At 45.0% G+C, this 16,584-nt stretch overlaps 1 protein-coding gene across 1 annotated transcript in view; it reads right to left on the bottom strand.

Moving 5' to 3' along the window:
* Positions 1 to 16,584, bottom strand: part of FAM20C (FAM20C golgi associated secretory pathway kinase) — a 229,447-nt gene that overhangs the window by 162,937 nt on the left and 49,926 nt on the right. The gene's annotated exons all lie outside the window — the stretch shown is intronic.

Raw genomic sequence — 16,584 nt, 5'->3', positions numbered from 1 at the left:
TACACACACTCCCGAGATCATACGCCACGCTATAGTATGCCAGAAATAGCATCTCATTATGCGTACACTGTCACATCACAGTAAGCGTTATGAGGACACATATGTATGCACGTATTTGTGTCTGTACAAATCAAGGACCTAATTTATATTTACTTGCAAACCCAATAATTTGCATACAAATATGATGTTTGCGGGTCTGCGCAGACGCAAGACCTGTTCTGCGCATGTGCTTTATAATTTATGTCTCAAAATGTTATTTTCGATATTAGTCTTTTTTTCGTCCTTGTAATCATTGTTGTGAAAATGCTTACAGATATAAATATTAGATTGCTTAAGAAAGTAAGTTTGTGATGGCTAGTATTCTCTAAGATTATTTTTTTTTCAGGCATATTTTGTCTAAATAAGGCTGTGAATATTGGTATAATAACATACCTCCCAAAATTCACAGTGAGTGATTCAGGACAAGGGACCATGTCAAATAGGAAATGCATCTGTGTCACAGAGGGTGTGTGTCCATGCCCCAGGGGGTGTACTTAGCGCTGAATAGCTCTAGGCAGCCCCTTATCCCCTCCAATCATCATTTCACTGCTACGCCCACTAGTGGCAGGTGCCCATGTCACCCATTCATCTCTGCTCTCATATGCAGTGCAGCTGTGCTTTGCAGATAGCTCCCAAACTGCACGGATAATCGGCACAATGCAGTATTGAATGAAGTCAGTAATTGGAAATATACATATGTAATTACTAAGCAGCAATGGTTCAACACACACGTTCATGATATGGTACATAATGAGGTTAGCTGCTCTATAAAGCTATTTAAAGTATTTACTGTATGACAAAACATTTCCACAGTTCTCCCTAAACTGACATGAGTTTATCTCCAAATTGCTGCCTGCACACCATCCACCGCCGGCTTCCCTCCAGAGCACGCATCAAAGCAGGATAGTGCCCTATTCACAGAGGGCAAGCTTACTGCTTGCGGGAAGGGCACTACCAAACTTTCACATTTATCTTGGATAGATCCCTAGAGACCTGACAGCCCAGTGGGGACAGAATACAGCTGAACGCACTAATGTCACTGAAAGGCTTTCGATGGACAACTCACACGATGAAATAAACATCTAGAAACTAAGTAGACATTTCAGACATGCTATGAATAATCAGCTTATGAAGGTCATACATATGTAACCTTTATTGGTCTTTTAATTAATTTTTATATTTTTTGGCAACTACCCTATTTATGAAAAGAAACAAATAATTCATTTTATTGGGCCAATAGCTCTGTTTTTAGAAAAGTGTAGAAAGATGTTGAAAAAGACATAATACAGTAAGGGGTCTGTTTACTAGGCCTTGGGTGGAGATAAAGTGGACGAAGATAAAGTGTCAGCCAATCAGCTTCTAACTGCCATGTTACAGGCTGTGTTTGACAGTTAGGAGCTGATTGATTGGCACTTTATCTCAGTCCAATTTTTCTGCATCCAAGGCTTAGTAAATAGACTCCTAAGTCTATTATGCTCATTTATGCTTAGTGGGGGCAATTCAGAGATCAACGCAGCTTCTATGGCAAAAGTGCGTGAGCGCAACCGTCACCATGCAATTGCATCCCGAAAGAATGCAATTGCATAGTGAATGACAGTTATGGGTGGCGGCGCCAAAGGATTTACTTGGATGCGGTCCGGACAACACAGGCGAGTCTGGACCATTTTTGGGTGGTTGCATGACATCACACGCAGCTGCTCCGAGACAACAAAAAAAATGGCACCGGACCACCTGCCAGCACAGTCCGACTGTGCTGGCAGGGGTCAACCTCAAATCGATGCGCCACACATATGCTGGACGGCCTTGACCTGTGCCGGGCGGCCCCCAGCATCTGAGTAGATGGATGCAGATCTTGCTGCGGGAAGCAAGATCTGCATCCATCTCTGAATAACTCCCAGCGTTTTTCTGTTTTTGATATCTGACAAGAATTTGTTAAAAAAAAAGAAATAGCATTTGAGAAAATTACATCTTTAAAGTCGATGATACGTTACGAGCTTCTTTCAGTGCAACAACACAAAATTATTTGCTAGCCCTGTAACGCAGAAATTAATTTCCAAAATCGAACTTTAAAAATGTTTCATACAAGTCTAGTTTTGAGATTGTGATTTGTATTGTTATAAATACTGTATGGGCAGAACTGTGCAAATAAATAAACTTGACACGCATGAAACATTTAGTATTAAGACTTAATATTTAAAATCGCTCCAAGTAACATGCAGCCACAATGGGGAGCTGCAATAAAAGGCTTTATTCATTAATTTACTAGATGTCTCTTCCTGGATGACTGGTTCCTGTTCGAGTAAATGTTTTGCTGGCACAAGGCAGAGTAATAATGAGGTGATGCATTCTGAAGACACCCCCCCCCCCCCTCCCCCTTGTGATGTCACATGTACAAGTTGCTGTGTATTGCATATTCATCTCATCTTCTGTGAGACAAAGTAAAATTGAGAGCTCCCCACGTCACATTCATTCATAACCACCGGGACTGACGCACAGCCCCGTATTAGAGCAATGCTGACACCATGCATTTACTGTAGGCACTCAGCTCGACCACAGAATAAGGGCATCTGACAATAGAAAATGTAATAGCTGAACAAATGAAACACAGTGTATAATGGGGCGCTAGTTTGTCCATGCAAATAGTTTAGCAGAAGATGCTTTTTTTTATTTTGGAAGATGCAATGTGTTCTACTGTATTTCTTTTGGTTTCATTATCAGTCTGTTTCTCATCCTGATTATTGAATCTTACCAGCTTTTATAGAAAGATACTTTGTAAATCCAGTATGAAGGGGTTTATTTAGAGTGGGCTGCATTGACACTTATGTGCAGAAGTAAAACAATTGCTGTAGAAAAAGGCATTTACTTCTTTTTTTTTCCCGTTGCACATATCTTACAGAATATGCAGCTGAAACTAAGCACGTACATGTGTCCATATGAAATACGCTTAAAGCACATGAAGATAGGCTTCCAACATATCTTCATGTGGAGGCATGCCGAAGACACGGCTTAGCAACACACTGTGGAGAGATCCACTATAGTCCCCAACCCCTATTAGAGGCGCCACCAGCTGAGGCACTCACAGCCAGGGTTGCTAGAGGCAACTGCAAGGGAACGAACAGCAAAAGACACTACCAGCACTGGGATGTGACAGGTGACACTATAAATGACAGCTTACAGTCCTCCTGCCACAATGTCAACCAGCCCTAGCCTGTGCTGCATGGAAAATGGAGCCCTCAAAAAAACTGGGAGAAAGCCCATAAAAAAAGCACTATACACAACACAGGCTCTGTAAAAAGGTTTGTTACTGCTACAACTACTTAAAGTTATTACCTACCCATTCATTTCTATGAGATACAGTACTTCCTTTGTTTTCAATTGTTTTAAAAAAATGTATATCCTTTTGTGTGTTTTGATTTTTTTAGAATTTCACATTTTGGCATTGGATCTTTTTGGACCATTGGATCCCACTACACACAATACCGACCGACATCAGGTTTCTAAATGAATGTCCAAAGCATTCTTCCATGCTATTAAGGATAAGAAGAACCTACATTGCACATGTAACCAGTGAGAGTTTGTCCAAAGCCTACCACTTTTTGAAACAAGAGGAGTTTGTACGTACTCTCCTGTAAACTCAAGTATTAGTGTGTTACACGATATGATTGAACTTTTGTCATCCACATGTTTTCTGCCTATTTGAGCATATTAGTGGAAGAATGCATTAAAGACAGCGCCAGAACCACTTTCTTCTCTCCATAAGTAAGCACAGGTTAGGAATACACAAATAGCATAATGATGAACAGATACGATATTCTGTGCATTGACAAATTTGTCTAAATTCCTAAAAAGAGATGAAATTAGACACTATTGTCTCATGTATACCTGCATGCCTTTGTTATTTCCGAGAATGATATACTAAAATGGTCTGGATAAATTTGTTGAATTCCAAAGTCAAGGTATGTCCGGGTCTGATCGCACCATCTGACGCATTTTGAGTGACAAGAGGACTCTACTTTTGAAAAAAAACAACATAAAAAAGACTATAATATGCTAAAATGCATATTGACACAATTAGATGTATTCAATTAGCTAATGGCCAGACCAATTAAATGAGCAGGGATTACCCTGCGCGTGAATACCTGATGGTGGACTGAACCTTGTAGCCTCATGAGCTGCAAGGAAACGTCTGCGAAAAACAGCAAAGTCGGGGGATCACGCACAGGGAAACCCATTTATTCTGCAGTTGGGTTCTGCACAGTAATTCCAGATTTTAGGTGCTATTCCCAGAGCCACAGGGATTTTAGCCGGCAATTAAATGAATATGCCCGTATGCTTCTGAGTAGAAAAATTATTTGGCAAGTCAGTTTACTGTAGCTCTAAGTTCACAGATGAAAAGATAAAGCTGTAAAAGAAAGAACCCATACCTACCAGGGACAGACTGGAGTCCGAATTCAGCCCTGGCATGTGCGTGCCCGCGTGCCGAACATGCCAGGGGCACTAAAGTCGGGGACATGCCTGTTTCCATGGAGATTGGCGGTGGCACGCGACCGGTACACGGAGGAAGGGGGGTGCTGCGAGTCATGTGGGCGTGGACTCATGCACCCATCTAACCTGAGACACCTGAAGCAGTTTGTTAAGGAAGAATGGTCCAAACTACCTACTGACAAGTACAGAAGTCACAGCAGTGCCGTAACTAGGTATGGGCGAGAGGGGCATTGCACACAGCGCTATGCGCTGTGGGGCGGAAAAATCTCCACATGCACCCGCTGGGCTACTCGACACTACCGCCCGCTGCCCGAGGAGCGCGGTGGAGATGGAGAACTGCTAATCCGGTAGGCGCTGTGATCGCCTCTACATCCCCCCTCCTACCACCCCCCCCCCCCACCACCACCCCCGACTGGGCTGCTCCGCCGAAGCTCTGCTCACCAGCTTTACTAGAGGGCTGGAGGCGTCACCCGGCAGCAGCAGCTGATCTTGAGGGGAGGAGGCTGAGGCGCTGAGCATCCTTTCTCCCCTCATCTGCGCTGCTCAATGGCAGGCGTGACGTCATCATGCGCGCCCAGGGCAGCCAGAAACAGCTTCTTCTGACTTAGCCAGCCCAGCCAGCGTGCGGCGCCTGACATGGGAGCTGCAGCCGCGGAAGAGCCAGGGAAGGCATGGAGCAGAGGGACCCGCACACCAGCACCTGTCAGCACAGGACCAGGAGTCGGATTTACACGAGGGCACACCACCACCGCAGGTTAGGGACTTATTACAGCCCCCCCATCCCCCCCCCCCATTGTGGGCCTCTCACCTGCTCTCTCCATACCTCTCCTCCCTTCTGTATGCTGCTCAACTCTATCCCAAGCCCTCCCCCCACGTTCCTCTCACCTGCTCTCTCCCTAATCCTCCCCCCGCGTTCCTCTCACCTGCTCTCTCCCTAATCCTCCCCCCCACGTTCCTCTCACCTGCTCTCTCCCTAATCCTCCCCCCGCGTTCCTCTCACCTGCTCTCTCCCTAATCCTCCCCCTGCGTTCCTCTCACTCGCTCTCTCTTTAATCCTCCCCCTGCGTTCCTCTCACTCGCTCTCTCCCTAATCCTCCCCCTGCGTTCCTCTCACTCGCTCTCTCTAATCCTCCCCCTGCGTTCCTCTCACTCGCTCTCTCCCTAATCCTCCCCCTGCGTTCCTCTCACTCGCTCTCTCTAATCCTCCCCCTGCGTTCCTCTCACTCTCTCTCTCTCTAATCCTCCCCCTGTGTTCCTCTCACTCTCTCTCTAATCCTCCCCCTGCGTTCCTCTCACTCGCTCTCTCTCTCTCTAATCCTCCCCCTGCGTTCCTCTCACTCGCCTCTCTAATCCTCCCCCTGCGTTTCTCTCACTCGCGCTCTCTCTCTAATCCTCCCCCCGCTTTCCTCTCACTCGCTCTCTCTCTAATCCTCCCCTGCGTTCCTCTCACTTGCTTTCTCTCTAATCCTCCCCCTGCGTTCCTCTCACTTGCTCTCTCTAATCCTCCCCCTGCGTTCCTCTCACTCGCTCTCTCTAATCTTCCCCCTGCGTTCCTCTCACTCGCTCTCTCTAATCCTCCCCCTGCGTTCCTCTCACTCGCTCTCTCTAATCCTCCCCCTGCGTTCCTCTCACTCGCTCTCTCTAATCCTCCCCCGGCGTTCCTCTCACTCGCTCTCTCTAATCCTCCCCCTGCGTTCCTCTCACTCGCTCTCTCTAATCCTCCCCCTGCGTTCCTCTCACTCGCTCTCTCTAATCCTCCCCCTGCGTTCCTCTCACTCGCTCTCTCTCTAATCCTCCCCCTGCGTTCCTCTCACTCGCTCTCTCTAATCCTCCCCCTGCGTTCCTCTCACTCGCTCTCTCTCTAATCCTCCCCCTGCGTTCCTCTCACTCGCTCTCTCTCTAATCCTCCCCCTGCCTTCCTCTCACTCGCTCTCTCTAATCCTCCCCCTGCGTTCCTCTCACTCGCTCTCTCTAATCCTCCCCCTGCGTTCCTCTCACTCGCTCTCTCTCTAATCCTCCCCCTGCGTTCCTCTCACTCGCTCTCTCTCTAATCCTCCCCCTGCGTTCCTCTCACTCGCTCTCTCTCTAATCCTCCCCCTGCGTTCCTCTCACTCGCTCTCTCTCTAATCCTGCCCCCGGCGTTCCTCTCACTCGCTCTCTCTAATCCTCCCCCCGCGTTCCTCTCACCTGCTTTCACCCTAGCCCTCCCCCCACGTTCCTCTCATCTGCTCTAACCCTCCCAAATGTGTAAAAAATGGGGACTGCCTGTCTAATGTGTAAAAAAAGGGGACTCTGCCTGCTGTTATGTGTAAAAACGGGGCACTGCCTGCTGTAATGTGTGAAAGGGAGCTCTGCCTGCCGTAATATTAAAAAAGGGAGCTCTGCCTGCTGTAATGTGTAAAAGGGAGCTCTGTGGCCATGCCCCTTTCACATGAAGCCACGCCCCTATATATTTTAGGCGCGCAGCAGCCCTGCTTTATATGTAAGGGGGGGGGGGGGCGCCGAGACTGTTTCTTGCACACAGCGCTAAAATGTCTAGTTACGGCACTGAGTCACAGTGAGATCTACAGAAGTCACATGATTGCAGTGATTGCCTCTAATGATTGTGCAACAAAATATGAGTTTAAAAGTCCCATCATTTTTGTCTATGCATTTTTATTTGTTTACAATATTCTGTTGAATCATACTGTAAATCTAATGAAAACTCTGATTTCTGTTAAGTATGGAATAAACAAATACTGTATGCCAGTTCATTTTGTCACTTTCAAGTTTTTGTTAGTAAAAAACAACATGGTTTCTTCTTTTCCCATGGACGGGTACCAACAAATGCATTCACGTCTGTATTTTTCACATATAAAGAGGTCTATTGTCTTACTATAAATGAGCTCTGAAATCTTTTAGATGCAAAGTTCAAAGTTCATTGTTTAATAAATGTACGACTGTTCTATAGGCATGCTGCATTTCTATAAGGGGTGTAAGCATACCTCCTAACTTCTGTTAAATGTGAGGAGGGACACCAATGTGTGCCTCAGGCGCACACCCAAAATTTTAGTCACTATGGGGACATGGATAGTGCTCAGCGAGCTGCTGGATATGCTCCCTGTCCCTCTCTGTCAGGGAATAGATGCTGTGCACATCTATTCACCACTGCTTTGCTCAGAGCAGCGGGAGGGGGCAATGACGTAGCGAGCTGTGATTGGCTGGCGACGGCCATCTTGAATTTCAAAAATGACGCTGAGGCACCATTTTTGAAATTGGCAGCCGCTCTCCGCTGCCAAACTCTGCAGAATGGCCCTGACTGCCGCGTCCCGCCGCCGCCACTGCTGCCCGCATCTCCACCGCACCTCCGCCGCCCGCACCTCCGCCGCATCGGCCCGCCGTCACCGCCGCCGAGCCCACCAAGTGATGACAGCGGATCCAGTGACAGATCCGCTGGCCAATCACTGTGGCCTCACTCACAGGGGCGTGCTTTCATGGGTTGAAAGCCCGTCCCTGTATGAAAGCGGCACCTCTAATGGTGCCGCTTTCCTATGTAATTTCAATGGGCTTTTCCTGCCCATTGCTAGGCCCCGCCCGCCCCCTTCTCCCATACCTTTGCCATTCACAACGGGAGGCACCACGATCGGTGCTTCCCAACCCCATTTGACACCTTATAATGATTAGAATAATAAAGGGGATACTTATGACACAGAATATTTGTCATAAGAATCTTCGTTATATTATTTTAATCATTAATGACAGGGGAGGCACTGCCTCCCCTGCCTCCCCTGACTGCACGTCCCTGGTACTTACGGGCCCCTATGTCTAGAGGGGCACACACCGCACACCCTTCACCCTTATAATTATACTTAGCGCCCCAGAGTCCCGGGGCAGCAGCCAGCGCTGCAGACATAAATCACCGGGAAAATGGCTGCAATTTTCCCAGTGATTTGCACATGCGCAATAGAGATGTCCATGGGAACAAGGCGTGGGCACCATGTTGCCGGAGAAGTGCGCATGGGCAGTAGACTCTACTTTAGGGGTGGGCAACATGCGGCCTGCGGGCCGGATCCGGCCCGCGGACCGATCCTCTGCCTGGCCCGCTGTGCCCCATCAGAGTGCAATGACAAGCAGCCCGACAGGGTGAGCTGCTTGTCATTGCGCTACACTGCTCCCGCTGAGGAAATCCTGGTCATGTCACAGGGTCAGCTGACCGGGATTTCCTCTGTTATGCGCTGGGCGGCACAGGGGGGGGGGGTCGGGCAGTGAACAGGAACGTCGGCCAGTGACTGAGGAGAAGAGCGCACTGGGGAGAAGGAGCGAGGTGGAGGAGGGAGCCGCAGCAGCGCTGTGTAATTGGTAGAGGCGCTGCTGCTGCTGTCCCTCTGCTTCACCATAGGCTGCCCTCCGCCGCTGTGAATACTGGGAAGCGCAACCCAGCATTCACAGCGGCGGAGGGCAGCCTATGGTGAAGCAGAGGGACAGCAGCAGCAGCGCCTCCACCAATTACACAGCGCTGCTGCGGCTCCCTCCTCCACCTTCTCCTCCTCCTTGCCCGGAATCTCTGCAGAAGCTGCACCGAGGAGCCTGAGCCAGCGGAGAGAGTAAGTATAATTCTTTCTTTCTTTCTTTCTTTCTTTCTTTCTTTCTTTCTTTCTTTCTTTCTTGTCTGCCTTAATGTGTAAAATGAGGATGCTGTCTGCCGTAATGTGTAAAAAAGGGCACGCTGTCTGTCGTAATGTGTAAAAAGGGGACGCTGTCTGCCGTAATTTGTAAAAAAGGGGACGCTGTCTGCCGTAATGTGTAAAGAGGGGGACGCTGTCTGCCTTAATGTGTAAAAAAAGGGACGCTGTCTGCCATAATGTGTAAAAAGGGGGACGCTGTCTGCCGTAATGTGTAAAAATGGGAACGCTGTCTGCCGTAATGTGTAAAAAGGGGAACGCTGTCTGCCATAATGTGTAAAAAAGGGCGTGCACCTGCCGTAATGTGTAAAAAGGGCACGCTGTCTGCCTTAATATGTAAAAAGGGGAACGCTGTCTGCCGTAATGTGTAAAAAAGGGCACGCTGTCTGCAGTAATGTGTAAAAAGGGGACGCTGTCTGCCGTAATGTGTAAAAAAGGGGACGCTATCTGCCGTAATGTGTAAAAAAGGGGACGCTGTCTGCCGAATATTAGCTGGAATTGTTAAGTGGCCCCCCAGCTGAAATAATTGCCCACCCCTGCTCTACTTACTGCCAGAGAGGAGGGGGCCCACACAGAACCTGCATGTGGGCCCTCTACTCTATTAAAATGCCCCAGGGCTGTTCACATAATCCCCCTTCACATTATCCCTGTTGTTTTTTTTTGGGCTTGATACTGATTCAGGAGTTAACTGGAAGGTGTGACTCACTGCATTACAGCTGATGAAAGATGACTCTATAGAGGAACCAGTTCTAGCCAGGGATATCTATGGACTCTCCGGAAATTGAACAAATTGTTTGCTGAGGCTAAAACTACAGCAATTCAGGTATTTTACTGAAACTGTGAAAATCCACAACATGTCAATTGTTTGTACAGAGAGGGGTTATGTTAGGTAACTATCAATTCACAGCTTAATGCTGAGCAAGTGAGGAACATATACCATAATAACAAAATAAGCTTGTTTGCATAATAACACAGACATAAGTGCAACAAACAAGAAAACTCCAGTCTATTAGCTAATCCCCTTCCTGTCATTCTAGTTCTTACACACAGCTACAGTTACATGTTTATAATTACAAAGTGCATATAAATAAAGGCTCAGGTGCTTGCATTTTATGTGATGTGCATAACTGTAATATTAATATCTAATAATATAATGAAGCAAGGTAACCAATTAACTGTTTTGCAACACCTCCCAAACCCGCCTATTTCCTCCACTGCTTGCAGCAGTGCAAAACCCCCCAACCCCACCTGCTGCCTCCACAGCTTGCGGCAATGCAACACCCACTAACCCCACCTGCTACCTCCACAGCTTGTGGGAGTGCAACACCTCCAAACCCTGTCTGCTGCCTCCACAACATGCAGCGGTGCAACACCGCTCAAACCCGACAGAAAGCAGGATGGTTGGACAGTTCTAGACAATGTTTACCTAGAGATGTGCGCCGGACCATTTTTGCTGGTTTTGGTTTTGAATTCTGTTTTGCCAGAACGCCATGATTGGTTTTGGTATTGTATTTTTCCAAATCTCTTCAAAAAAGCTAAAATTTAATAATTTGGCCTTTTTTTTTTTTTGTTCCTAGCGTATTATTATCCTCAATAACATTAATTTCCACTCATTTCCAGTCAATTTCGACCACAACCCACCTCACAATATGGTTTTCATCTGCTTTAGGCCAAAGGCTGCAGTGAGCTGGCTGATTGCTAAGCGACAAAGCTGCGGCACAAACACAAGGCAGTTTATAGCACATCTGTGAAACATTGCCACACAGCAAATTACACTGTGGAGTCACTCTGCTTATGTGAACGCAGTGGGGTATGGCCTGCATTGTCACAGTACTTGTATGTTATGGATACACAGTGGGGTACAGCCTACAGAGTCACAGTGTTTGCATGTTATGGATACACAGTCTGGCATGCATCAGGTTTTTAGTGACGTATGTGGCTAAACTCATCTAAGCTGTTGGGTGCTCTGCAAAAATGCAGTTTGTGACAGAACTTGTATAGGTATTGTGAATGGAAATCTTCATGTCCTTTACCACATTTTTTAACCACTTCTATGAAAGAAAAAGTATGTAGTAAAAGTACTAGAAAAAAGAACTGCAACTAAGCCCTTCTACTGTACATTATGAGGGATTGACATTACTCTTTAACAGTCATTGCTCAGTATACACTGCAGCCCATAGCTTTATGAGCAGGTAACTGAACTGCTGCATTCATAAACACCTACACAATATTCTATGCCAAGTAGCCTTGGGTTATATAGGAAAGAGCGCACAATGCCACAGATCTTGTCACAAATCTTGTATGGAAAGCAGGAAAAATGTTTCCTGAACTTACTATGAACTCATAACCTTGTAAGTCAGAATCTGCATACTGTACATCAATTTTTGAGCAGACTCTATCCGGTGCCAACTATTATAATTATAATGAATTAATGACTATGACTCCTATTGGTGTATATGGGAAATAAAGCATAGGAGTCAACTTTTCAAAATGATTGGGGTGTTTTCCTTACCCTCCTCCCTCCATATGACCACAAAATACCATGCGAAGATATGTGTCTGTGGCAGCTCAAACAAGCACAACACCCACAGAGCTGGCTCCTATATAATGAAACTCTTGTGAGTCTTATCTGCTGAAGGGAGTAAAGTTCCACAGCAATAACTGACAATTTTTATAATGTATGTAAAATATGAGAACAAAAGAGAAAGGAGTGAAGAGACGAGAGAGTATAACAGACAAGCATGGCCTGACTAACAATGAGGTGGATGGAACTCCAGCCACAGGTCTTGACCTAAAAATAGGCCCCTCACCTTGATAGCAAGATTATGACCAGTCGCCCAGCTGGCCGCATGGTTGCCCATACATCATAAGTATTCAAACTGTATCTCTATTTTCCTCACAAAATGATGCCATTTTTCAGCTTTTACATATGGGCAATTCCACAGGTAACGGAATCACCTTTTCTATGTGATAAATTCTATTAATCATGTAATTGCCACCAATGATGAGAACAGATCATCATTCCCCTACAGCCCATAATAAACCCTATATAAAATACTATCAAAATAGCTTAATTGTTACCTTGCGTAAACTACCCTTGATAATTAAGCCTACTTTAATAGTCAGTAATGGAATCGCCATCCATGAGACATGTTACTGTGTGTGTGTGTGTGTGTGTGTGTGTGTGTGTGTGTGTATGTGTGTGTACACAAAATTGATAAATTATCTCTAGATTTCACAATTTTATTGCAAGATGGGGACATCCTGGGGAAACATTTACATAAATTTGGTAAAAGTATGACAATTTTGAGTAACCTGGGCACATTTTTACATAAAGTATTAGGAACACCAAGTGTGTAATGATCGTGGTAAAACTCTAACATAAACTTGAATTTTGAGGCAATATCTCAAAATCTAAATAAATAATCATACTTTTTTACCTTTTTCGGTAACGGAATCAACTTAACTGTAATACGTTTTCATTTAACCATATCATGGAGAGAAAATTATTTATGGCTCTTAAATTGCTTCATTTCCATTATATAAACCCTGGTATTGCGATATTATGTGATAATTTAATAAAACACACATATTTTCATTGCTTTATATGTAAATGAATGAAAGCGCGCCCATAGTATTGTTTTCATTCAGTGAACACTGATAGTTTAAAGAGCCCTAATATGAAGTACTAGATCACAAATCAAAAGTATTTTCCTTTATTAGCAAAATAGAGCACTTCAACTGATTACTAATGCCAGCATCTTGTACCGGTGTTGACTTTTATGTAACAGGCTCTATGTCCATATTTTCATGGAACTGCCCCCATATAGGCAGAGATTGGAGCTGATATTGTAGGGGGTGTACACGCCGACAGGGCAATGGCTACACTTACGCCACACTAGTCACCCTTCTGCTTCTCACAACAGACTTTGATCATTTTCAGCATCAGGTAGTGTGGCCATTGATAGTCAACATTGATGATGCCATCAGTGGTTAACCTTGATGTTATATAACCTTTCACAGGGAAACTATCAATGGTTTCACCCACCGATAGTCATCCTTGCTCTTCCTGAACTGCAGGCCAATCAGCCTGGGGGCACCTAGTAAAAAAAAACATCGGAGGGCTCTGTCCCATCTATGGTGGAGAACCATTTGAATTTCTGCCATCAATGGATTAAACATCTGGCATCGGCTGGTATGGCACATTTAATCTGGCCTTGTAGGCAAGAAGACATTAGACTGGAATTGAACAATTATGGTTTACTACAACTGCCGGTTTGATGATCACTCCAGACTGCTCACTCTAACATTGATGAGATCCTGCACCTCCTCCACTGTAACCCCAACCGTAACTTGTATTCAGCTCTTGGTCTAGCAGCAATGAAAGATTGAGGTATGTGATGTATGCAGGAGCAGGTTGGATGGGAACTGCAGCCAATCAAATTGGCAACAATGTTGCAGACAGTGCAGTATAAGAACAGGTAGGTGTGAAAAATTATCATGTATTAAAGCTAGATGTCGTATTAAAAATGTAAGCAAGAGACTGTACTGAATGAGGGATGGTAAACAGCTAAAAAGCCCACAGTGATTTTCATTGATTTGTCAGACATAACCTTTCCTTCAATGAATGTCTGTTCTTTCTCATTTTTTTTAGTTCTGATAGACATTCCAATATATTTAACGCTATATTACATGTCAACGGGCTTGTTAGGAGCTTCATACTGAAGAAATATAATTTATCTAGGTCTTGTTCTGTGACTAGTGGTTTTAGCTACCGGGGCAAGACTTGGTTCATTCTGCAATAAAGCAGCCCACATAGAAACTTATGGTGCGGGGGCTGTTTCTGTGGTAAAAAATGAGGGGCCACAGATACCGCCAATATCTGCTGTGGTCTCTAGTATATATATATATGGGAGTTACTTAATATTTGTGTGTACCCCCAGGGGTGCCACAACGTTATATGGTTGTTGTGGGTGGTGGAAAAAAAAACATTTGGCGCCACCCCAATGATTACACCTACCCTCCTCCCCACACATGCTGGGAGCGATTACCGCCGGTCACCGCGGACAGCCGCCAGAGACTTCAGTCCTACCTTGGAAAGTATGCCGCCACTGCGTGCTGCCCCATGTCCTGTGTCCCAGCCGGCTCTTTACACAGATGCACTACTGGGAGGAGGCGAGGATGTCCCAGCAGGTTCAGCATGGACACGCCTCCTCCCAGTAATGCATCTGTGTAAAGAGACACGGCCAGGACACAGGACATGGGGCAGCATGCAACGGGGGTAGACTTTCCAAAGTGGGACTGGAGTCTCCGTGGTGATCCGCCGGTAAGCGTTTCGCCTCCCCTGCACCTCTGTCAAGTTTGAGGGGTCCTGCTGCCCCCTTGCCCCCCCCCCATTCTGAGGCCCCTGTGTACCCCCTAAAAAACACCTGCAACTATTAATATTGATAAATAGGCCCCATTGAGAGATGAGTGAAATTGTAAAGATGTTTAGCATAATGCTCATCAGTTCTGCATTTGACCATAATGTTTTGCACATTTTACTGGGGAGAATTTGGCATAAGTGTCCTGTGAAATATTCCCCATCTTTTATGTCCTGTAATTACAAGTCTTACACTATCAAAAATGGGATTCTTTGAGAAACCCCTTTGCTTTCCAATCACAAGCATTTTACCCAGGCAGGCTACTTGTGATTGGTGAGTGGTGATGGGAGTCTGAGGGAAACTGGGCTTCATTATTTTGCTTTGGTAGTTTATTGTGGGGATATTACTTTATCCTATTGGAACTGAGGTGGAATCCATTTGGACTGAAAATGTTATTTGATTTTCTATTTAATGAAGCAGTGAACAAGGAAATGTATATGTGTTTCATTTTTTTTCATACTTTTGGTATAATAAACGGGGCTTGTCTGATATACAGGGCGGGATGTAATGCTGTCCGAGTTCGGTGGCCATGCAGGATGTTTTTTTAAAGAGGCAACCACTTACAAGGCATGGCTTTGCTTTGTAAGTGATTGCCCCTTTATAAAAAAAATCCAAGTTTAGCTAGCATGCTGCGCGGCCGCCGAACTCAGGCAGCATTATATCCCACCCAATGTGTTAGACCACTGGGGTAGCAAAAATGCAAGGGCGTAGCTACCATAGGTGCAGGGAGTGCAGTTGCTGTGGGGTCCAGAGCTGAGAGGGGCTCACCTTCCCTGTCAAAGTCAAATGTGTTATAGTATGTTCATTTTTCACCATTGGTAGACACATATGGGCCTTACAACCTTTTGCCTTCAGGCCTAGAATATATCTAGCGATGCTTCTGGGCCTGCTCATTGTAATGTGGTATAAAATGAACTGGCGGGCATTATAATTTTACATAATATAAACTAGTACGTTGTAATGTGACAAAATATGAACTGGAGGCACTATACTGTGGCATAATATGAACTGGGGACACTGTATGTAATAATGGGGGGGTACTGTGTTGTGTAGTGTGTACAGGCAGTAATACAGTATGACATAACATGAACTAAGGCAGTACTATGGTTCAGAAAATGAAGTAGGGCACTATTATGGAGCATAAAATCAACAACTGCAGTGGAGAGGTCTCTTTAGAAGCATATGGAAAGGGGCTCCTTCAAAAATGTTGCTATTGGGCGCACAAAGTTCTGGCTACGCCCTTGCAAAAATGCATTCGTATTTGTTATTCATTCAGTGTTTTTTGCTCCCCTAACAATTAGCTCTCCATGCAACAGTCCTATTATGTTCTGTGTTCATTCCTAAAAACAAGGTAAATTAAAAAAAAGCCACACATACTCAACAGAACACATTTTTTACTAAATACAGTAAAAACAAAAAAGCTGCTGGATTTCCAATCTATAGTAATTTTGCAAGTTGCTGAAAAAAAATATGCAAACTATAAAACATTTGTTTGATACTATACACTATGGGGGTAATTCCAAGTTGATCACAGCAGGAAATTTTTTAGCAGTTGGGCAAAACCATGTGCACTGCAGGGGGGGCAGATATAACATTTGCAGAGAGAGTTAGGTTTGGGTGGGTTATTTTGTTTCTGTGCAGGGTAAATACTGGCTGCTTTATTTTTACACTGCAATTTAGATTGCAGATTGAACTCACCACACCCAAATCTATCTCTCTCTGCACATGTTATATCTGCCTTCCCTGCAGTGCACATGGTTTTGCCCAGTTGCTAACAGAATTCCTTCTGCGATCAACTTGGAATTACCCCCTATGATATAAAAATTATACTTTCACCAATTATGTTGTTATTGTAACTATTTAAATTCCTTCTAATTCAGTGTCATACCAAGCAATAGTAGCAGGTGAAAACCAAACCACCATTTCTTCTAAAAGCAGAAAAGAAAGTTTTTAATTGCTCATATTTTTGTGTTTTT

This window comes from Pseudophryne corroboree, chromosome 7, assembly GCF_028390025.1.
Source record: "Pseudophryne corroboree isolate aPseCor3 chromosome 7, aPseCor3.hap2, whole genome shotgun sequence".
Taxonomy (NCBI): domain Eukaryota; kingdom Metazoa; phylum Chordata; class Amphibia; order Anura; family Myobatrachidae; genus Pseudophryne; species Pseudophryne corroboree.
This window is presented reverse-complemented; position numbering and strand designations above follow the sequence as displayed.